Genomic DNA, 24,363 nt, shown 5'->3' with positions numbered 1-24,363 from the left:
TAATATCATGTCAGACCATGGGCGGGCAATTAATTTTCCCAAGAGCCCACAGCTAACGACTGATAGTAGCATCTACTCTTACCAGTAGCAGTTTATAAAGAGATAAATATTGAGCAGAGTTCAGCTTATTGCTCTGGTCTTCCACAACAGTTCCAGTGTGTCACGTGGCCCCTTGGGAGAATGAATTGCCCACGCCTCTGTGTTAGACTATGCATGCTCTGTGCTCTAATATTAAGGAAATAATGAGTCAGAGAGAAATGAAACATGTTCTTGTCCAGGCTGCTTTAAATGTAACGCTTACACAGTGTTCTGATGTGCTGGACCCTAAGATGTAACCCAGTCACACAGACACCTGCTCTGCCCATCAAACAAACTTACTTCATCTTCCGCTTTGGAAAATTACATTTTCATGCTGCCTGTTGATGGAAATAAACTTTCACTTGGCAAATAAAAACAAAACAAAAAACAAAACCACTGATTAAACTTTTTTCATAGACTTTTCAGAGAGCTCTGCGTACCACATTTTGTGTTTTTAGCAGATTTGCCGGTGAGTTTTTACTCTTTACAGTGATTTCTCTCTTCCAGTCTAGAAACAGTTACTACAGCGGAGACTACGAAGGCTCCAGGCGGCTGGGCAGGAACGCGCTCTACGTGGCTATTGCCTCAGTCATCATCGGGCTTCTCATCATCGCCATCTCCTGCACTGTTCATTTTACCACAGTAAGACAGCCTCAGCACTGTTGCCACTCATAAAAACTTCTCAAGTGAATTTCTAAAAACTTTATATTGGAATATTGCAACTATAACTTGAGACATGACCCTACACATAGCTAATTTCATGAGTTATGTTAGTACTATTATTATTGTCATGCGTATTAGTGAAAGTCAAGTCAATGATTTTTGACTTGACTTGAATGAGGGTGACAAATACAAGCCTAATCTTTTATTGGAACCTTAATATTACAGCGTAAAAGGTCACATTAAATATATATAATATACACTGCTCAAAAAAATTTAAAGGAACACTTAGATCTAATGTGTTAGGAATAAAAGGACGCCACATCGTTTGATGGTACTGAGTAGCTCGTGTAGCCCCCCATGTGCTTGTATGCGTGCCTGATAACATCAGGGCATGCTTCTAATGAGATTGGAAGATCTGGATTAGGACATCACTGAAACTGTGGACAGTCTGAGATGCAGTCTGCTTCAAAATGGCCACCATCGTCCCTGTACCCAAATCCTCCACCATCTCCTCATTGAACGACTGGCGACCTGTAGCCCTGACCCCCATCGTAAGCAAATGCTTCGAGAAGCTGGTCAGGGACTTCATCTGCTCTGCACTACCCGACTCACTGGACCCTCTACAGTTTGCATACCGCCACAACAGGTCCACTGATGATGCCATAGCCCTGACACTACACACTGCCCTGTCACACCTGGAGAAGAGAGACACGTATGTGAGGATGCTGTTTGTAGATTACAGCTCAGCATTCAATACCATCGTTCCCTCGAAGCTGGACAGGAAACTGCAGGATCTAGGACTGAGCAGCTCCCTCTGCAGCTGGATCCTTAGCTTCCTGTCTGACAGACGCCAGGTGGTCAGACTGGGCAGCATCACCTCATCCCCCATCACACTGAACACTGGTGCTCCACAGGGGTGTGTACTGAGCCCTCTCCTGTACTCACTCTACACCTACGACTGCACAGCCACTAACAGCTCCAACATCATTGTGAAGTTTGCGGACGACACTACAGTGGTGGGTCTTATCACCAACGGTGATGAGACGGCTTACAGGGAGGAGGTCAGCGCCCTGACCCACTGGTGTCAAGACAACCATCTCACCCTCAACGTCGCAAAGACAAAGGAGTTGATAGTGGACTTCCGGAGGTGCAGAGAAGTACACACCCCCATCACCATCAACGGCGCTGCTGTGGAGAGAGTGAGCAGCTTCCGGTTCCTTGGCGTACACCTGGCTGAGGATCTTACGTGGTCAGTACACACAAACAAAACAGTGAAGAAGGCCCAGCAGCGCCTCTTCTTTCTCAGGAGACTGAAAAGATTCGGCATGAGCCCCCGCATCCTCAGGACCTTCTATCACTGTGCCATTGAGAGCATCCTCACTGGATGCATCACCACCTGGTATGGCAACAGCACCGCCTACAACTGCAAAGCTCTCCAGCGAGTAGTGCGGTGCTCTGAACGGATAATTGGAGGTGAGCTTCCCTCCCTCCAAGACATCTACAGGAAGCGCTGCCTGAGGAAAGCGGGGAGGATCATCAAGGACTCCAGTCACCCCAGCCATAAACTGTTCAGACTGCTTCCATCAGGAAGGAGGTTCTGCAGCATCCGGTCCCGTACCAGCAGACTGAGAGACAACTTTTTCCATCAGGCCATCAGACTGCTGAACACGTCATAGACACCTCAGCTTCACTACTGGAACTTCAACATTATGCACTCCACACTGTATATAAATGCCACTTGTTTTGCACATATTCAACTCTGTATATTTTATATATTTTATTATTATTATTATTATTATTATTTTATTTTATTTTTTTACTATTTAATTTGTAAAAATGTGTATACACACACACACACACACACACACACACACACACACACACACACACACACACACACACACACACACACACACACACGTAGGAAAATATTTAGTATACACATCCAGAAATGCATACACTATTATATATTGTACATATATTTATTAGTTTCAGGTTGGCCATTCTTGTATTTTGCTCGTTTGTGTTGTTGTGTTTGCACATCTCTGTTGCTTGTGGGGCTCGCACACAAGAATTTCACTCGCATGTGCTGTGCCAGTGTGCCTGCACATGTGATGTGACAATAAAAAGTGATTTGATTTGATTTGATTTGAGATGCAATCTGGTGGCACTGGATTGTCTGAAACATAATGTCCCAGAGGTGATCTGTTGGATTTAGATCAGGCAAGTGTGGTGGCCAGTTAGTGGTATCAATTCCTTCCAGGGAACTGCCTGCATACTCTCACCATATGAGCCTGGGCATTATCATACACCAGGAGGAACCCAAAACACTGCACCAGTATAAGGTCTGAAATGTGTCCAAGCATTTCATCCTGATACCTAATGGCAGTCAGGATGCCGTTGCATAGTCTGTAGAAGTCTGCGTGTCCCTTGATGGATATGCCTCCATCACTGACCCACCACCAAACTACTTATGCTGAAAATTGTTACAGGCAGCATAACATTTTTCAAGGCTTCTCCAGACCCTTTCATGTCTGTCACATGTGCTCAGGGTAAACCTGCTCTAATCTGTGAAAAGCACACGGCGCCAGTGGTGAACCTGGCAATTCCAGTATTTTAGGCTAAATGCCAGGTGTGCTTCATGATATTGGGCAGTGAGCACAGGGCCCACTAGAGGACGTCAGGCCCTCAAGCCACCCTCATGACAACTGTTTCTGATTGTTTGGTCAGAGATATTCACACCAGTGGGCTGCTGGAGGTCATTCTGTAGTCCTCATTCTGTTTCTTCTTGCACAATCGAGCAGTTACTCCTGCTGACGGGCTAAGGACCTTCTACAGCCCGGTCCAGCTCTCCTGGATTCTCCTCCAAGCTTTTGAGGCTATGCTGAAGGCGCCTAAAGGTGCATTATATTGTAAGGTGGACCCTACAATAGTACATACAGAGAAAAACCCAACAATTATACGATCGCCTATGAGCAAGCGCTTTGGCCACAGTGGGAAGGAAAAACTCCCTTTTAACAGGAAGAAACCTCTAGCAGAACCAGGCTCAGGGAGGGGCGGGGCCATCTGCTCCGACTGGTTGAGGTGAGGGGAGAAAGAGGGCACAAAAGACATGCTGTGGAAGAAAGACAGAAATTAATAACAAGTATGATTCAATGCAGAGAGGTGTATAAACACATAGTGAGTGAGAAAGGTGACTGAAGAAGAAATACTCAGTGCATCATGGGAATCCCCCAGCAGCCTACACCTATGGCAGCATAACTAAGGGAGGATTCAGGGTCACCTGGTCCAGCCCTAACTATATGCTTTATCAAAAAGGAAAGTTTTAAGCCTAATCTTAAAAGTAGAGATAGTGTCTGTCTCCCGAATCCAAACTGGAAGCTGGTTCCACGGAAGAGGGGCCTGAAAACTGAAGGCTCTCCCTCCCATTCTACTTTTAAATACTCTAGGAACAACAAGTAGGCCTGCAGAGCGAGAGCGAAGTGCTCTAATAGGGTGATATGGTACTACAAGGTCATTAAGACAAGATGGGGCCTAAATATTTACGACCTTGTATGTGAGGAGCAGGATTTTGAATTCTGGATTTAACAGGAAGCCAATGAAGGGAAGCCAAAACAGGAGAAATCTGCTCTCTCTTTCTAGTCCCTGTCAGTACTTTTACTGCAGCATTTTGGATTAGCTGAAGGCTTTCAGGGAGTTTTTAGGACATCTTGATAATAAAAAATTACAGTAGTCCAGCCTGGAAGTAATAAATGCATGAAGTTTTTCAGCGTCACTCTGAGACGGGATATTTCTAATTTTAGAGATGTTGTGCAAATGGAAGAAAGCAGTCCAACATATTTGTTTAGTAATAAAAAAAATCCTGTTTTGACTGTTGTCCCTGTTGTGTACCTGCTGTTAATTTAATTAACATCAAAGCAGCTGAAACTAATTAACAAAAGCTTCTGTTACTTAACTGACCAGATCAATACTCTGATTACAGAGTGTACCTTTAATTTTTGGAGCAGTGTACAACATGTAATGCATATCGAATAAATATAATATATAGATTTAATTGTACATGGGAGACTTGCCACTACTGACTATTCACCACTACATATAATATAGAAAAATTAGTCATTCATTTAATGTACTTTGTGTTGCAGATGGATTTTTAGTGCAGTGGATGCAGAGAGAGCAGAGAGTTGAAGACTCATTACGAGCTCAGGTGCCAACGAAAGGATTCAGACTCACCTCATGTTTACTTTAGCCTGTACAGTGCTTACTTTACTGTCTATGTTGTTCCTTACAAAAAATCAGTGAATGTAAAATCTGGTGGGCATGTAGACTTCAGTGACTAATGTCTTTCCAGATTTGATTGCAAAAGGCAGCTTTCCACAAAGGTGTAAACAATCCACTGTTTACTGTTGCTCATAGCTCGAGTGATAAAGATCCTGAACGTAATGCCTTCTTTAATGATAATAAAACCAGTTATGTTAAACCACAATGGTGGATAAAGAATCTGAAAAGACAACAACTGATAACAATGAAATATGAAAATAATTTAGGCGTGTAGAGTATAACTTACAAATGTATCTCTCCGAGGTAGAAGCCCAATTGACCTTTTTAAGAACACAGAGTGTCTTAATTAGCTTCACTGTATTTATAGATAATCCCCTGCTGTGCATCAAACCTGGAATTATTATGAAAATGATTGTGTAAACAAACAAATGTTATTTTCATTCCTGTAGCAGTTACAAAGAGCATGTGAAATATGTGTATCGCAGTGCAGCGTATCGGCGGCCACCATGGTTCACACAGAGACTTTTGGAAGAATAAATAATTCATAAGAAGAATAAATTAATTTTTCCTCTGATGACAGAAATGTTAAAACACACAATTGTGAAATCAAATCCAGTCACAAGTTCTGCTTCTGTAGCTTTATTTGCCTAGTGTGATGATTGATTATAAACACAGCAGTTAATATAAATGTAAACCAATGCTGGAAAAATTATATTACAAGTTATATCCCTGACTTTGTGCCTCGTGTTTATGATTATCTACAATTGCTGTTTTTTTATTGTATTTTTTTTTTTGCATGAGACTTAAAGATGTGTTACAAACTTAGGCTGTGAGGTTTAAAAGTTGCTTGCATTTACCAGACAGCAAGGGTCTGATGAGAGAACTCCTGAAGATACTACACAATGGGAAATAAAGTATCTTGTAATATTTTGGGGGGACTTGCCCCATATTTGGACTGGATGTTAGAATATTTGGCATTTGGTGTTTACTCTTTTTCTTCAGCTGTGTTCGCACGAGCCTGCTGCCTAAATGCATTTTTAAAAATATATGTGTATTAAAATCAGTTCCAGACATTTCTTGCCACTTTAATTATTCTGTCTTGTTGACTGAAGAGCTATTGCTGCAGTTGCGTTCCTTCCTGTGTGGTCTGTCACGACTGAGTAAAATTTGGCATTACAATCACATAAAAGTAAACTCAAACCAAGCATCATGTTACATGCATTTGAGATCTCTATGTCTGCACCCTGTTAGACCCTACGACCTATCGCTTTTCAATAATTTACCCTGAATACACACAATTCAAAGTATTTATACAGACCTGCACAGCCTCAAGTTCACAACTTGAGCCTTGAACTACGACCTTCCATGCCGGGACTTTTCCCTGTAGTTTGATATGTCGCAGCATATGCCCAGCTAAATATAGCAGATCTGCCCTCTGTGTGGCAGATTGCTCAGCCTCTCACATGGTCAAACAAAACTCATCCTTTCATGAAGCAACATAAAGTGGCCTAAAGGTGGGAGGGAATAAAGGGATGATTCAGATGGGTTTAAGCGGGAGAGTCATGATCCTGTACGTCCATTTCAGTCTCAACTCATGACTCATAACTGTTTTCTTGTTGCTACTGAAAAACAAGCCTTTCAGACTGTTTTCATATATTGCACAGCTATCTGCAGGGTAATGATGCTTTCCCTGGTCCCCAGGGAGAGACGTATTACACATACATGCTCCACATATAGAGAAACTAAAATCTGCAGTTTGCAATTTGGTTTGCAGTTATGCAGTGTTTTTTCTTCTTCTTCTTTCAAACCTATCTCCTACTTGCAGGTGCAATTCATAGCAGTCCCTCTGATGTAACAGGCCCGCTGCCAAGTTTCAGCAGTTATTCTAATGCACTTAACAAATCACTTTTGGCAGTAATCTTGTTCTATTATCTCCCTTTACTTGAAAGAGAAATGCAGCGTGATTGTAGTGCAACCTCTTTGATGTCACACCAAAGCAAAACGCGAAAGGACGGGATGGAAAAAAAAAAGATAAAATGAGCGCGGGGATAAGGCGACTTGAAAAGCACTTTGTAAGATTATCAAGGATCAAGACAGACTTTGTGACAGGAAAATGACGACCATAATATGTGCCGAAGAAAATTTCACACATGCACAATTAATTAAAATAGTTTCCATTTATATGTTTCATGTTGCCTCAAAAAGAGATTATGACTTCCATCTTTGTGAGCGCGCTGCTTTTATTCTTCTGCACAAGAATAGTGAATCATATTATTTTTCAGCTTGCATTCACATCAATAATTCATCATGAAGCTGTACTGTTGTGTTGTTGGCCGCATTACAGCCGGTAAATTTGGAGAGCACTCCATGACTCATGCGAGGTGCGCATAAATAGGCCACTCAAACAAGTCGCTTCCATTAGCACTGCATAGACCCTTCATGTGTACATATCGCATGACACATTCCTCCTATCCGGCAGCGGTTTGATCTAGTTGGAATAAATGAAATAGGATCACTGTGGGAACGATGCTGTGCAAGCAGAGAAAGAGTGATATGCATTTAGATACCTGATATTCAAAAACGAAAAGGTCCTTTCTTCTTTTTTCATACTAAGACTAGAATTTCTACCATGCATCTGCCAGCCAGTCAGGTTGAATTCATGTCCGCTTAGTCACATATAGTTTAATGATGACTGGAATTTAATATCGTCTGACTATTTCAGAAAGTGCTGATCTGCTGGGATCAGCACAAAAGTAAAGAATCAGAAGAGCGTCTCTGAATGTACAACATGTTGAACCTCGAAGCAGATCAGCTACAGCAGCAGAAGAGCACACTGTGTGCCACTCCTGTCAGCTAAGAACAGGAAACTGAAGCTACAGTTCACACAGGCTCACCAGAACTGAATAACAGAAGACTGGAAAAATGTTTCCTAGCTTGATGAGTCTCAATTTCTGCCACAATATGTGGATGGCAGGCTCACAATTAGGGTAAAACAACATGAGACAATGGATCCATCATGGCTTGTATCAACAGTTCAGGCTGGTACTGTCATGTAATTGTGTGGGGGTTACTTTCTGGGGCACCTGAATGCCAATTACCATTGTTTAAACACCACAGCTGACCTAAATATTACTGCTTACCACATGCATCTATAGGATAGGTAAAATGGGAGATTTCCATCTGTTTTCTGGGTTACAGAGTTTTTACAAACATTATGATGGAACTGATGGCCTTTTCAATATGAAATGTCACCATGTTTATCCTATCGGACATTTGTGATATTAATTAATTCTTGTGTTATTACCAAGAAAGTGTTTTGTTGACCCTTGACAACCAAAACCAAATCAGTTCTTCCTTTTAGTGACGGTGAATGACTGTCAAATCTGATTAATTATGATTATAATTAATTATTTCTATTGTGTTCCAAAGAATGGGACTGATGGATGGGTGAAAAAATGGGTACTGTTGTTAATTTTCAAAATGTATATTGTTTCTCAGAATTAAAGACTTTTGCCTCAATTTAAAAAAAAATTCCATTAGGTCACATGCTTTGGGGTAAATGGCATAAGCTAGATAGATAACAAATAGACACAGTAGCCTATTTCAGATACATTTGGATCATGAACTTTAATATCCATTTCTCTCGCAGCTCTATTTTTGCTGTGATGCTTTCACTGTGAAACCCTCCACTGGTTTGACCAGACAGCTTAGACTGCCTGTTAGCTGTGCTCTATTTAAGGTCCAGTGGGTTTTTATAGCTATAGTTTTACCTTCTGGAAATGTTGTCGGGGACAGTGTGTGAGCATCAAACACAAGAGTAAAGTTGGGGGCCTGACCTCATCTTTACCCTGAATACAATCCATAATATCTGAAGAGTGCTACCTTGAACGCCATCGTCGTTACATTTAATGCTAACTGACTAACAATGAAATTGAATTTGTTGACGCTGAAGGTCAGCACATTTGATAAAATACATTTGCAGTCGTTTGAGAAAATGTCAGCCTGTATTTGTAGAAGTCTGCTGTGTTAATAGGGGAGCTCAAAGACACCCACGTCAACAATGATGCTGCTTATGCCGACAATGACTTTGGCCTCGTGAAGCACTCCCAAGTCCTGATCATTACAGATGCTAATGGTAGTTTAGGTGGATGGTTGTTGAGAGAGATGATTACCCTGTTATGTAAGAATTTAATAATGTAATGCGCTCAGGCTTATGAAATGGTGCTGAAAAAAATGTTTGGGTCAACATTTTTTTATACTATTGTCATTTTTTTGTTCATTTTTTATGGGCCTGCAATTTTTTTTCCAACTGAGACTAATTAAAAAAAAAAATTATACTTTAAGCACAAACCAAAAACTTTTTTTCTGACGTGCTGCAATTTGTCCTGTGCATGAAAACTGTGATCACACAGAACACAAACAATGGCTGTTGACATTTACCATGTGTGACGTACGTGCAGTTAGATGCTAAATTCCACCACACGGAAAACTTTTTATGGCAACCGTACAACCTAATGGTCAAGTAATAGATTTAAACTGTGTTTATTACCTGGGCAAGCAGTTAAGATGAAACAACTTTGTGGTCTTTAGCACATTAACTCCCCTGTACAAAAGTTCAGATTTCCTTGAACTGTATCCTTTGACTGAACCAGTGTTTACATTTGATCCGCTCACCACAGGCTTGTTCAAGTAAATCAACATGCAGCCATTGTTCACCTGTTATAAGGATATTGTGCACATAGCCCATTTTTAGACACAAACTCCCTCCAATTAGTCTGTCATCCTCATGTCTGTATGATCACCCACAGCAATCTAACGAGAACAAATTCATTCATTTATATATATTACTTTCACAGCTGGACGTATGAATTGCATGCAGCTATACAGGCAAGGTCACGATTAATCTTGAGAACTAAACACCATTATAAAGTAGAAAAGCACAACATTGCACCTCATTGGCAACATTTCTAGTTTAAGTTTTTATTTTCAAAATCACCATCACTACTGTAAATGTGATATTGATGAAGCAGCCAGTGTTATATGTCTCCATCGTAAAACAGAATCACAACCAAGTGTGAGTGTGAGAAGTCAAATTGCTACTCAAAGCAAAGATTTATAATGTACTATTGTACAGTACTACTGGGTAAGCATAATTTTTTTAACATTCAGGGTTAAAGTTGTGAAGGGGCATATTTGAACCTAACTAGGTGGAATTTAGTAAAACGGGCTCTAAGGGAAACCCTGCAATGTTAAAAAGGCTGATAGGTTTGTAGCTTGAACCCATCCGCTGGAACGTTGAAGGCAATATAATTACACTGCAAAGCAAGACACAAGTAGGCAAGCTTCTTCATGTTTCTCGTGCACGGGAGAGAACCGGACAGGCACCGTTCCTTCGCTTGACCCCAGTTGCTCTCGTCCGTTCTCCCGTACCACTGTTCTTTTATTGAGGTTACATGAATATGCATAAGTTCATTAACATATGACGTCTACATACACACAAAGAGTACCTTGCCTGTGTGTGTGTGTGTGTGTGTGTGTGTGTGGACTGCTGATCGAAGGGTCAAACATCCTTGGTCAGGAAGAGGGTAGCCTCCCCCTCCCCCTAGATGGTTTATCCTAGATAACATGGTGAGGAAGTCCTGCAGTTCATCTAAACAAAGAGCACTTAGACTAGAACAGACGCAACTACGTTAATCCTACCATAAAACAATAAGACACGGTATGACCTCTCATGCTCCCAAAGTGCTGTCTAATACACACAAAGTTTGCAGACTATCAAGGATCAAAACCTCTACCAATCTACAACTAATTACAAAACTCTAAGCATATATAAGTAAATATTTCTAAGCATAAATGACAATCAACAATACAAATCTAACAAAGGCCAAAGCACACACAACACTACAATCACCACAGTTAAATATAAGTGGAATCGCTGCATGTGATGACATAAATGTATGTATTAATCACAGCGCTACCTGGGAACAAACTGTGCCAGCACAACACCACCTCAACCTTTTCCTATTCCTAAACCTATATGTTTTGCGTTCATGAAACAAAATAGAACCGTTTCCATATTAAGTAATTTGAGCTCTTGAAATGTTTTAATTCTCTTAATTCTGCCAGTTTATTTCAACACTTATTCAATGACTTTTATTCAACTGCTACTTGGTCACTCAAATCTTAGCTGTTCAAATTGCCTAGAGTTCAACAAAGTCTAGATCCCCGTTATCATGAAACTTGAACGGGTGTACGATGATTTACTTACAGTAATTTAGAATCATCACTCAACCTAGCTCTACTACTGGCACTGCGTGACTTTTCTCACACTGGAAACCAGAATTTAGTACAGAACTTTAATACCTCAGGCAATCGTGTTCAAGGGCTGCCCCCCCTTTCTCTTCTTCTTTGTCCGTGTGTTCCTCCTTTTATTAAATCTCCATCCCAATGATGTGGCGCTCTGAAATAAAACTCACACTGTTAATTCATCGTTTTCACTCTGCACCACTGCTCAGACTGTTTTCTTTTCTTTTTAGTGTACAGTAAACAATTGAGTCGAGGCCTTAAGCCCCAGATATCTCGCACAGGCATCGTTTTCATAACCAAACCGCTCCGGACTCTGCTCCCCAGACCACACAAATGCCCTCTGGGCTTATTATTGTAACAGATTCTGTATTTGAATTTGTTGTGTGCAGCATTGAGCCTTTGTCAGTGAAGCATTCTTCATTGCAGCAGCTGGAGCATTGTGTGTCACTTCTTAGTGAATTAAATCAACATTTTGATTTTGGTGCATGGGTATGTATCAGTTTTCACTCCCTCAACGAGTGCATAAGTGTTCATGTGTGTGTTTGTGTGTTGGTGTATGTTTGTGTTCATCACCTTCCTATTCTGTCGTTTAGGTAAACCAGCGGCCTGAAGCATGCCCTGGGGTCCTGCCCTCCTCTTTGGGTCTGTTTGCATCCGTTGTTGCAGCTGCCTGCATCTTCTCCTTGTAACTTGACCCTTTTGCTTCTGTAGCTCCTTCAGGGCTTGCTCCTGCTGTTGGAGCTTTGCGTCAAGTCTGACGACCTCCTGCTCCAGCAAGCTTCCGCCTGATTTCAAGTCCTGTATGTGGGACTCCAAGTCTGACTGATGAGTTCAATTAGCAGCCAGCTCCTCCGGAGCCATGCTCAATTTCTGGCAAAAACCTCAGAGTCTTTTCCTTCCACGTCAGATCGGAGTCTATTTATGTTGTCTTTACTTTGCTCCACGGCCTTCTGCAGCTCTGCTGTTCGGCTCTTCTCAGAGGTCAGCATTCTTTTGCTCACCCTCCCTTTTCCTCCGGGCTTAATGCGCGTCTCGTCACAGCTCTGTCAGCTGACGCAGTCTGGGAATTTCCCCCGTGTAGTGAAACGGGCTTTAGGTTTAGTGCTCTCCGTCTCTGCTGCATGAGATCGCTTTTTTGCAGCACTGTTGACATCCTCAAGTTGTTGTTGTGAGTCCAGCTGCTGTGGCCTTCAGGGGTCAAAGGGTCAAAGATGGTCGCGGAGAGGGCAACGATGGTAGAGGGGAGGGTAGGAGTCCAGGTCAGCTTCGGCTTTCAGAAAAAACAAAAACAAAACAAAACAGGCGAACAGGAAAATGATGTTGTGTTGGCTGTGTTATCCAGAGAGGGGAGAAACAACGGGGTCTCCTCTCCCCCCTTTTTTGTTTTTTCTCACCATATAATCAACTCATAACCCCTCAAGTTGACAGGACAACAAAGGTACGTGTTAAAGTTCTTAAGATCCTGTTTAGAAACCTAAAAAGGAATTTTCTACCATTCAGTAGTCCTTTGTCTTAAACAATCAACAAAACATGTCCCAATTCGACCCTTTTAACCACTAAATTTGTCGTGTCCTCACTTAATCATCAGACCAGTATCTTTTCTTTTGAAGTTAAGTTGTTGTCCTGCAACCCAGAGAGTTTATTTGTCAGTAATGTATAAACTATATCATTTAAAAACAGGTGTATGTTAAGTGTCGCTACTTTAACCTTGCATGTACGTGCACATGTATGTAAGCTGTTTCTTCATTGCATGTATGGGTGCGTCTGTTACGTCTGTATATAGAATAGAATAGAATAGAATTCAACTTTATTGTCATTGCACATGCACAGGTACAGGGCAACGAAATGCAGTGTATGGGTTAATTTAACTTTTTTCAAATGAGGCATTTCTCTAACACGCACATGTGTCTGTTCCTCACACTTCTCATACCTTTCTCTGGTTGTGTGTGGTTTTATTTGTTTCAGTCATTTACCAGGAACATCTTTTCCTTTTCTCCATGTCTTCCGCCAGAGGTTAACACTGGTGAGATTCAGGGACACAGCACCCAGAGCAGTTCTGCGAGAAAAACCTGCCTAAAACTTCATTCTCTCTTTTTCCGGGAGGGGTGGGGACAACTCTGGTGTCCAGCCGTGAATTTTTAGCCAAAGCTTGGCCTGTCTTCTGCTGCCGTACTCAGGTTTCCAGGTTAAGAAAAAACACCTGTATGAGGACACTAAACATACATTTAATATTCGTATAAACATAACTGCCTAAATTATTGAACTCTTGAGGAGGGTTGATTTAACTCTTTACTAACTTTAAACCCCACCATAACAATTTCTCACTCACAAACTTCTATGCATCCATTTAAACATGTGAAGCCAGCACAAATTCACACTCATACCCCTACAGCAAAGCTTTAACATAACCACAATCCAACTCCTCCCTTAAACGGGAGAAATCACCCTGAATCAACCAACTCTATATAAAACGTCAAACAAAGATAAACCACAAACATTTCTACACTTCTGTGTCTTCCACGCAGCACAATAGGCAGAAAAACACCGATTACTCACAGTCTATTGAATTTATACTTAACATCACAACAAAAGAAAAACCTGCTCTTTTCACAACTCTCACAGCTAAAGTCACCAACTCCAAAACCACAGAATTAAATCAATATAGTCAAAACTCTTACCCAGAGCCTCTGAAATAATAAAAAAATCACCAAACACTCGGTTACTCTTTTCACTCGCTCCTTCTCACTCCCTTCTTCCTCATTCTCCTCTATACAGCATACACGCTCGCTCCCGCGGACCCGCTCGGCCCCGCGGGCTCCCTCGGCCCCCACCTTTTTTCTCTCACAGAGACAGAGAGAGAGAGACCCTTTTCCTTTTTTTTTTTTTTTTTTTCTTTTTTCTCCAGCACACATACACACACAGAATCCCAACTGAGAGAAAGAGGGAGAGAAGAGAAAAGAGTTTTTCTAGAGATGAAGTTTTTAGCCGGAGTTTCAGATCTAACAGATTTATACAACTTATTTACACACACAGGTAATTTATAATCTATTTACACACGGGCCCGCATAGACGTCCTATGCCAGAAGAGGTTACACCTAACTTTTTGACTAATTTAAAAGCACCTATAGCCCAGGCCTAGCCTTGCTGATCAATTACACGTTTCAAGTACGCCGCCTTGAAAACGGTCACATTACTAAATCCTACTTAATTTATAACCGTTTCCCGCAGCTGGAAAGGAGCTCCACCTCTGGCGCTAGTATCAAACCCACGCCTTCAGCTATACTTAAAACTCACAAGGCAGCCACGTTAAAAGGTCACGGCCGGGTCCGCGACCCTGTCGATCAAAAAATGCAGTATAAGACAATCACCCATTGATTGTCTAGCCTTTTTTGACGGGAGTCCGAATCCCCGCGGAAGGCCAACTCCGGGCTAAAACCTAACCACGCGTCCGCGATTAGGGGTCAGTGCCACCTGCTGGACGAACTACATTCCTAGGAGACCGCGTCTCCAGTCCTAAATAAATTTACTTGTTTTAAAAGCCTCACAGTGAGCTCTCAGCCCCCCCGTTTAATTACCTGACGCCCGAGACCGCGTCTCTGCTAATCGATTAAACCAAATACCCTACACTAACCAGGTGACTGCTGGCATCCAGCCACCCACATCGGTTTCCACACACCTTAAACCGTATTATTTTAACCTCATATAACCTCTTAAACCTCTTAAAATTCGCTCCCACAATGAACAGCAATAAATTTTATCAGTCAAATGTTCCCCAAACTTTAAACACAAATTACCCAAAACAAATCACTATGGACAAACACCAGAAACCCAGACTGAGTGAATATTATTTAATTAAATTTAGTTTTAACTTCCAATATAGCGCCTTTGGATAAAAATCAACAGGTGGCACTCACCTTTCTTATGTCGCCTAGCGTCACTCAGATAGGCTGCTGGCCTTCGCCCCTGTTTGTCACCCACACGATAGCTGCAAGCTCCCCTCTCCCCCAACCGGAGTTTCGGCACCAAGTTGTTACGTCTGGTTCAGTTTGGGTAAGAAGGAAAAACAGCCGAGTCCGTGTAGGTGACAAGAATAGTGATTTTATTACACACTTCTAAAAGAGAAGCATGGGAAGACAAGCGTACAGCCACAGATCTCCAAAGAGTGGACCGTTTCCCATCCTTATATAACCCATGATGACATCACACAGTTAGACCTTACTGGAAATGATAACAGTCTCCCCATAGTCCAAAGTTCTCCTTATACAAACATCAGATGATACTTTAGAGAAAAACAAGTGTGTGACATGTCATGTTGTGCAGTTCTGTGAGCCTGTGTGTCCAACTAGAGAATGTCCTGACATGACCTCCCTGTGTAAATAAGGGTGAACGTGCGTGTTTACATAACTCTCTATGTGCATGTTCTGATGTAGGCCTGCAAATGAATTAGAACAAGGTCCTGCTGGACCCTCCAGTTATGGACGGTGAATACAATGCTGTGGATACCATTTGAGACTTGATTACAATGATGATAACCTGCATACATTAATCTTTACTCAGATTACCATAGATATAAACCAAAGATTATACTGTCATCAGATTCCACAATGGTAAATGATTAATGATTGATACTTCTAATTATAACTGTGATCATAAGAATACAAAATAAAATATCTCCTGGTCACAGTGTGCTTGGCTGTCCTGTATCTCTGCTACGTCATCACACTCTACACAAAGGCAAATGCAGGCTTAGACTAGCACGACTTCACTGAATTAAAAAGTGCAGCCAGTTTGAAAACAGATTGTTTGTGTGAACTGCACGTCCTGCAGCCTTACAGTTCCATTCTGATAAGTTATGTTAATCAACTCTACGTGTGGGCGTGTTTCGGCTCGGTGCGCTGCTACAGCGGCCCCCAAGTATCTGTGCTCCAGGAAATTACAAAAATTAGCATGCAAAGGCAACCATAAAGACTGTAACTTCTATTCAGAGACAAACACGACGATGTATTGCATACATTACACATAAAAAGTGGCACACCAAAGTGATAGAAGTACATTTTAAAATACTTAAATCTTACACTGCTTGACTGCTGAAAAAAATGAGACACACCACAGACAAAGTCAAACTTTCAGTACATTCAGGAAGCGGCATACGACTGAAACATTGACTTCATGAACACCTTATTTAAGGATAACTGTGCTTTTTTGGGTATTTCGTTAAATTAAATGAAAACTTAAAATAGAACGGTAACCCCACTGAACCATGAAATACAAATGCGCATTAAACAGAGGTGGAAAAGCCACACTGCAGGTCAGCGTGAAAGACACAGAGAACGTTATACAACCTTATCTCTCCTAAACAGTTCTCAAGATTGTGCAGCACAGCGCACTGCTATCTGGACAACAGTCAGCAGAAATTGAAAGCCTTACGAACTACATGTCGTGATGTTTAAAAGCGCAACAGCAAGACTAAAATTAGATCTGTAAATTACAAGGCACAAATATTTAATCTGACAATATGCGGCATGTTGTTTGAAAGAGAAGCCAATAATAGGACAAGTGCGTATTGTCCACACACTGAAAACAACACCTTGTAGACTGAAAAGCCATAACATTTTCAACATACTGGGTCCTAATCAGGTGAATCACCAACAGTATACAGAAAAGCAAACAGAAAATAGATACGAAATCAGTTACTGCACAATGCAGATGCTTTTGTAAGCATGGTAAAATCTGACAATGACTCCACAATTCCTTTTGCAACACAGGTCCAAAGCAGCACCCTAAAGCCAGCAGTAATCACATTTGTTTGCCCTGTCATTATTCTTTTGTCCTGCAGAGGGGCCTCAAGCTAAATGCTCTAGTGTCTCTAGCTTCTGACAGTGAGCCATGAAAACAGAGGACGGATTCTTTTATATTAGTCTGACTGAAATGTGTTAACGTTAACGTGCGCTTAGTCATCCACAGCAAACTGTAACATTACGATTCTATCGACCAGAATTGGCTGTAATCAGACAAGTTTAATCAAGTAAACCCATCATACATTGCTATAAATACTTCTTAATACACCACACTGACCTCAAACGTGTCAAACTTGGAGTAACCTGAACAATAAAAGATCACGGGACAGAACAATTTGACCGAATCTGCAGCAGAAACCTGTTTTTGCAACAGAACACGATCTCCTCGTTTGGTGTCTTGTTACATGAGGGTATGCTGTGTGCGCCACAAATGCTGCATTACTGATTGTCTCACTCTGCTTATTCAGATATTTAGTAGTCTTGACTACATCTCTGTGTTAATGCAGCTCATATGATACTGTTACTTACAGGAACTTTCAACCGCAGTGATATGTTGACACTTTGATTGTAGTATTGAGATAAGCTGCAAAAGAAGAGAACATATGTTCTGACTTAAAAGTTTATTTTTTTTCCACTTGGAGTAAATCATATTAAAAAAACATAAATGGATCACTATTACACTCCACGGGGTCAGGGACACTTGTAGGATCAAAGTGGACAAGGTGCTGCTGGACACTTTGGTAAATGGCCTGCATTTGTATAGCGCTTTTCTAGTCCATAGGACCCCAAAGCGCTTTACACTACATTCAGTCATTCACCCATTCACACACACATTCACACACTGGCGATAGCAAGCTACATTGTAGCCACATCTGCCCTGGGGCACACTGACAGAGGCGAGGCTGCCAGACACAGGCGCCACCGGGCCCTCAATTAGAAGATTAGTTATGAGCATTGTGCTCGGAGTTCCACAAACCATGTCTATGATTGAGTCTTAATTTAGCTTCTCCTTGTTTGATTCCCAGTTTCCTGCTTTTGACAGCTGAAATTATTTGTTTGGCCATACTGTGAACTGCGATGCAAGGCAGAAGTCATTGTTTTGTCTGACAGGCAGCTTTGCTTGTTCCCCGTAACAACCTTCACACCCCCTCCTCCTGTCTGCAGCAGGAGGCCTGTGTAATTACATCCAAACCATTCCCCTCTCCCTACGCTTGATATCACTGCTGACATCCACTTGCACGGCCCCTCCTCTCGCGCTCTCGCTCTCTCTCTCCCTCTCGCCCCTCTGAATCTCTGCTGTTGGAGAGCTCTCTGGCAGACAGTGCGCAGTCCTGCCTCGTCTTCAGTTGTCTGTAGTGCAGCGGAGCAGGTGGAGAAGGAAAAGAAACGGGGGAGACAGAGGGGAGAGCAGAGTATGGCAGACAGCTGGAGAAGGAACTGTTATCCATGTGAATAATGGAAGATGGCTGACTTATACGCTGGGATATTTATTCAAAGAACAGTAGAAAAACTGATGCCTCAGTGTGTCGGGTAAGTGTGCAACTACTGTGAATGTAAGACTTTGCTCCATAGCAACACATAGCGTGATAAAAACAAATGGGAAAGTCTTAACATTCTTAGTGTTTTGAAGTTAAGATTGTTATTAGAATTATGTTTTCCATAGGACTGGGGCCAGCTGGTGCTATTTAAGTACGCAGCGAGTTATGAGATCAGGGGGAGATCACCAGTTGTGACTGAGGTATCCTCCTTAATCACTAAAGAGTGAAAAAAATGGAGCTTCCTTTCCACCTGAGGATTGAAGGCTGCACCAAATCCAGATCAAATGTTCTGTGACTTTATCAGATCCACCTGTCACACTCTGCAGGCAGCCAGGTCTCCAACTGCACATGTGGGGGTATGAAATCAACTGACGCAGGGGACTCTGATTAACATGAGACTGATAAGAGGTGATAGCGAGTCTAGGTGTGACAGCGCTGTCACTTCCATGCAGATATTGGAATTAGAAGGGCTTCTCAATAGTTAGGTGAGACAAGCAGATTTAAGACTGACTGATAGAAATCATGCTAGATTCAACTGAGTCACGTGAATAACACATAGAGGGTTATATCCATGTGATTCACTGGGTTTGAAGAGGCGTTTTTTTCCTCACGGGAAGTGGCTGTACTCATGCTATTCAGCACTAACTTGAGAATGCAGAGCAAAGATCAGGACAGGCCTCAAATCCCAAGATCAGTGATGAGCAACGATTGTAGTGCCTTAAACTCTAGATGCCTCTGTGCTTTTACATGGCAATGATGATAGCAATGAGTAAAATGAAGTGACGTGTTTCATTTACAATAAAATATTCACAAATAAAATGAATTTTCATGTTTTTAGAAAGTAACAAGATTCAAAAAGCGATCTTCGGGACAACACTATTCACGCGCAACATAAGTTCACTGTTCACTGGTAAGTGCTTTTGCAGTGTAAACATATTGACATGCTAATCCTCCAAATGGGAAAATAATGGGAGTGAATTTCTGTCTGGTTAATGTGCATCTACATTAGCAACTGGTCCACCTTTATTAAAGATATTCAGTTGTCAAGAAAGATGAGCACAGCAACCATGTATGCATGTATGTGTGAGAAAGAGAGAGAGAGAGGGGGAGAGAGTAGGTTACCACAACTTTATTTTGGTGAATCAAAGTGCACAGTGTGCAGCGAGCTTGTAGCATGTGAGTTATGCAGGGAAACAGGATGCGATTAGTAGGAATGCACAGTCCATTGGTTGATTTGGATTAGTAACAATCACAAACTGATATTATTGCTTCAAAAGCAGCGCTAACTCTATTAGCTGTGGTTGTGGAGCCAGATGAAATCGAATTCTCGTGTGCAAGCAGAGCTGGTGCATGTGAAGCTACAGTGGCCTGCGATCAATTTGCATCAACCTAGCGGCGGCTGTATAAAATTTAAGCTTAACACAGTAGATATGGTGTGCATAATTGTGTACAAATGGGGCATATGCTCCCTTTCGCTGCCTGCGTAGCCACTCAGCTGGAAGGGAAGGCTTTCATATAGCTCCAAACAGATGTTCCATTCATACCAGGGGTGGCTAACCATCATGACCGATTTAATGCTATTTCGGTAATTTTGAGTTTAGACCTTGTAGATGTGTTGTTTTTAGTGTTTGCATGATTGAAAACAGTGGTGAGGTTTACCTAGCTACCTTGCCCAAGAATCCTCTGGCCAGTAATGATTTAGTGTTTACCAGTAGCATTTATGAGCTAGTGTTGAGGTTCAGCATTTGTTTTGAAAGTAAGTTCAATATACCACTACAGTACCATTGTTCTGCATGGTTAACTGAGAAAATCCTTGGTAATAGTACTTTATATATAATATATTAATACTCACAATAAAGAAGATATCTGGAATCCACCTTCTAAGTTTAGTTGACTGTTCTCGGGGAAACAAGGTGACTTATTATATGATACAGTAAAATTTACTCTGGTGATTTTTTAATCTTTTTTTTTAAGTCAACAGTCTTACTGAACACTCTTTCTCACTTCTTCCTCAAAGTAGGGGATTTCTGTCTGTTCAGGCAATACAGTGTGCTTTTCTGTTTACTAAAAATGATAATTAATTTGGTTAATAAGTGTGTAAAGAGTAGAAACAAACCATATTGTGTAGTAGTAAAAAATTAGCATGCTGGATTACAGTTTGAATGGCTTTTTTTTTTTTTTTTTTTTTTTTTTAAATCAAAGTCAAATCAAAATTGCCATCAGTTCAGTCATGAAGCATTTTTTGGAGTCAGTATTCTTGCAAAGGCTTTCCTCAAGTTTTCTTTCTCAAATGGCTCAAAAGGATCATTGATCATCAAGTAAAAAGTCATGAACCTGATCTTCGAATCCACATTACCTATCCTGACACAGATCACAAGATCCAGCCTTTGAGATATATGAGTTTTATTTTAAAATACACTCTCTAGGACTATATTTTACTGAAAATAATAATTCAAGTTTAGTGAAGAAATAAAAAACTGAGGTACAGATATGAGCTAATTATCTTTTTACAAAGTTTTTGTGTCATTTTAAATGAGACATCTAAGGAAATGAGCTGATGCATTATCACAATAACGGTCCACAAAATGGAAGGACACTGAGTCTGACCTGAATTCATTACACTGTGAGGAGGAGGAGTGATGTCATCGTTTTGTCTTCAGACTTTGTTTTTTTCCCTCTTTATTTAATTGTTGGTGCCTCCCATGTTAGCTTAACCTGTATTCAATTAGTTCCCTGTTTGTTTCTAATCCTGTCCCTATCACTGTTGTTTATCAGGTTGCCTGCACAGCCTGTGTTTACGCCTGCTTCCTCCTATCTGCTTCCTCTGTTCTCGTGTTCCTGTGTTCAGTTCCTCGTGTGTTTTTGAGCGTGTTCGTGGTTATTTGGGTTTACAGCAAGTCAAACTGAAATTAATCTTTTGTTTATACATCCTGCCTATGTGTCCAGTGTTTTGATCCTCATCCCTGTGTTCTTCTGTGCCTGTGTGTGCTCTCAAATGCTGACTTCTATTATAAAAGACATTAATTAGACGGAGATGGCATTAAAAAATAGTACAAATGTTACACATATATTAGTATATAGTATAAAACTGATATAAAACAATGAACAGCAAGGAGAAGGAGACTGATTGAAAAGATTGATGAGTTAACTGAGACATACTGTGCTCCACTTTCCATTTCATGCTCCACAGGTGTTCAATTATTCCTAATTGTTCTATTTGTTTCTCTCTTACAGACAGTTGCAGGCGTTTACTGGAATCATAAGCAGTGTTTTGACAATACAGACTATTGTGAAATCATCACTGGGAGAAAGTGCTGCGAGCCTCCTCTGTATGTCGGAGCACTGGTGTGTCACCCTAAAGAAGCTATCAGGAAAAACAGAACCTTGAGGAGCAAACATTCATATCTTAAGTGACACATGCAAGCCAACTTTCCTGTGCTTGTCTTCTCTAAAAATTCTGCACAATACAGTGTGCGCTTTGTGGAAGGGAACACTCCACTTTGATGTTCATATTACATATTAATTTTATCCCACAATAATTACCATAATTAACTATATGATGGAGATATATGTTAAGTTCTTCTGTGGACATCACCTCCTATAGATTCATGCTTTCTAAATAAATATGCTGCTGCTTGGTCTTACTAATGAACTAAGGACATCAAGGAGCCAACTTAAAAGCTCAAATTTAGGTTAAACGTCACTGGGAACTGCTGTCCAGTCTTAAATATGGAATCAGAAGGAAGCACAGGACTGTCCACAGCTGCACTGGTGGCCATCGCCTGCAACACCTTTGTTGCCATCCTCCTTCTCCTCCTCTGTCTAATCCTCTACCGAGCCTGCAGGGTTCCTTCTAGCCCAGAAAGGCAGCCTGTGCTGGCTCCAAGTGAAGCAGAAACCCAGCAGATGAACGAGCACAAGTACCTGTTAACCTCCTGACTGATGAAGAATGACTCAAATGTAGCAACAAGCTATGACCTCAGCGTACTCCTCCACAGGAGAGGGAAGTGAAGGAGCACTGAGCCTGACTGCAAGCAATAACGAAGCTTGTCCTCTCCTAGTGTCAAAAAATAAATAAATAAAAGAAAAAATAAAGAAATCAGCTGTCGCTCTAAAATCAGAAATGCCTCACAAAAACAGAAAGGATGAGTTGTTGTGGAGTGAGAGAACTATTTTTAAACAGCGATCACTTGTCAAATCTGGTAACTGGTTTGACAAAACACACGGGGGAGTGCCGGTGCGAATCTGTGTTTAACGCACACACAAAAAGCCTCGAGAGGAACACATGGTCACAAGGATGTCTGCAGGTTACGTACAGACTGAGAGAAAGGGGGGTTCAGTACATGAAGAATGACTAGTACTTGTTGGAGGTTTCTAAATATATATCCTCTTATTTCATATGTTGGCCTGAAAAAAAAGAGAAACAGTATGTTACTCAGAACAGGGACTTGAGCCTGTGTGGAGTCTGTGTGTGTCACTGTCACTCATAAATATCAGTGGACTGTGAGGCACAGTGCTTTTGCTATGGGTGTTGTATAAGAACTAGCGATGCTTAGTTGAAATAGCAGCCCTCATAGTGACATCTGCCTGCAGCCATGTGTGACAGGCAGCTCGCTTTGGACAGAATCACACGCTGATCACGTAAAGATCTTCAGTTTTACCAACATCCCATTGCAAATTATTAAGACTCAACCACTTCTCCACTATTACAGCTGAGATCACACGTACATCAAAAAGGAGTAAGAAAGAAAAGGTTCTCAAAATATATTCCTACTCCATGCGTGAAAATATACCTACTGCTAATATACTCTTTTTCATCATTTTCTTTTTCATATGAAACACAATATGAGTAAATGGATTAAGTTTAGAGAAAGTCAGAAAACAAAGAAGTTCATATCTTTAAACATATATTAGATATTATATAAATACATAAATATATTGAGGTTGAATGAATCACTGATTAACTGATCAACAATTAATTACCACATATTCCAGAAACTTGCTGAATATCACGTAATAATGATGCTTAAAAGTCAGTGCCCTAAGGGTGAAATCATTTTCTGGACATGCTAGCGAAGATTCAGTGAATTTATGACCTTTGTAGTAGAAGTGCTTCCACCCTTTATGCTTCCTATAACAACATAACTGTATAACTGCAGCCACATTCTCATTACTACAACACGGGCACTCTCATTTATTACACATCTGCAAACATGAGATGATCAGGCAGCGTTCTCCAACCACACTTGGAGAAATTGTAATGTAATGAATTACTCATAAGGGAGAAATTGCTGGATGTGATCACATCTAGACCCAAAGGATAAAGGAACTCTCTATGGCAGAAAGACAGAAAGAAAAAGAGCTTGGGAGACAAAGAGCAAAATGTTATTCCAGGTGAGCATTAGAGCACTGGGCGGCGCTTTACTGCAGATCATTAAGAATGAGAGGAATGAAAACAAAAAATAAAGGCAGAAACCATTCAGTAGATGGAACATTAAAAGGCTACCATCCCTGGAACGGTGCCCAGGACTATGTGTGCCAGTTGTTTGGATGTGGTCCACAAGTGCCCAGTCTAGTAGGGTAATTTATCTCCCTGTCCAATGCTGTGACTTTCCCCCTTGCTATTTAGCTTAATTAACTTGTACCATACATATGAAATGAGCTTTATACATGCCTGCAGAGGAGGTCAGACAAATCAT

The 24,363-nt window shown here is 41.2% G+C and overlaps 1 long non-coding RNA gene across 1 annotated transcript; it reads right to left on the bottom strand.

The window, feature by feature from the left end:
* Window positions 1-10,109: 10,109 nt before the first annotated feature.
* LOC308403185 lies at window positions 10,110-14,849 on the bottom strand. The gene is made up of 3 exons (XR_013972873.1): window positions 13,259-14,849; window positions 11,902-12,598; window positions 10,110-11,482 (listed from the first exon to the last, which is right to left on the bottom strand). It is a non-coding gene; the product is annotated as an uncharacterized lncRNA (long non-coding RNA).
* Window positions 14,850-24,363: the final 9,514 nt, after the last annotated feature.

This window comes from Rhamphochromis sp. 'chilingali', assembly GCF_963969265.1.
Source record: "Rhamphochromis sp. 'chilingali' genome assembly, chromosome: 9".
NCBI lineage: Eukaryota > Metazoa > Chordata > Actinopteri > Cichliformes > Cichlidae > Rhamphochromis > Rhamphochromis sp. 'chilingali'.
The sequence above is the reverse complement of the archived record's forward strand: the minus strand, read 5'-3'. Positions and strand labels throughout refer to the sequence as shown.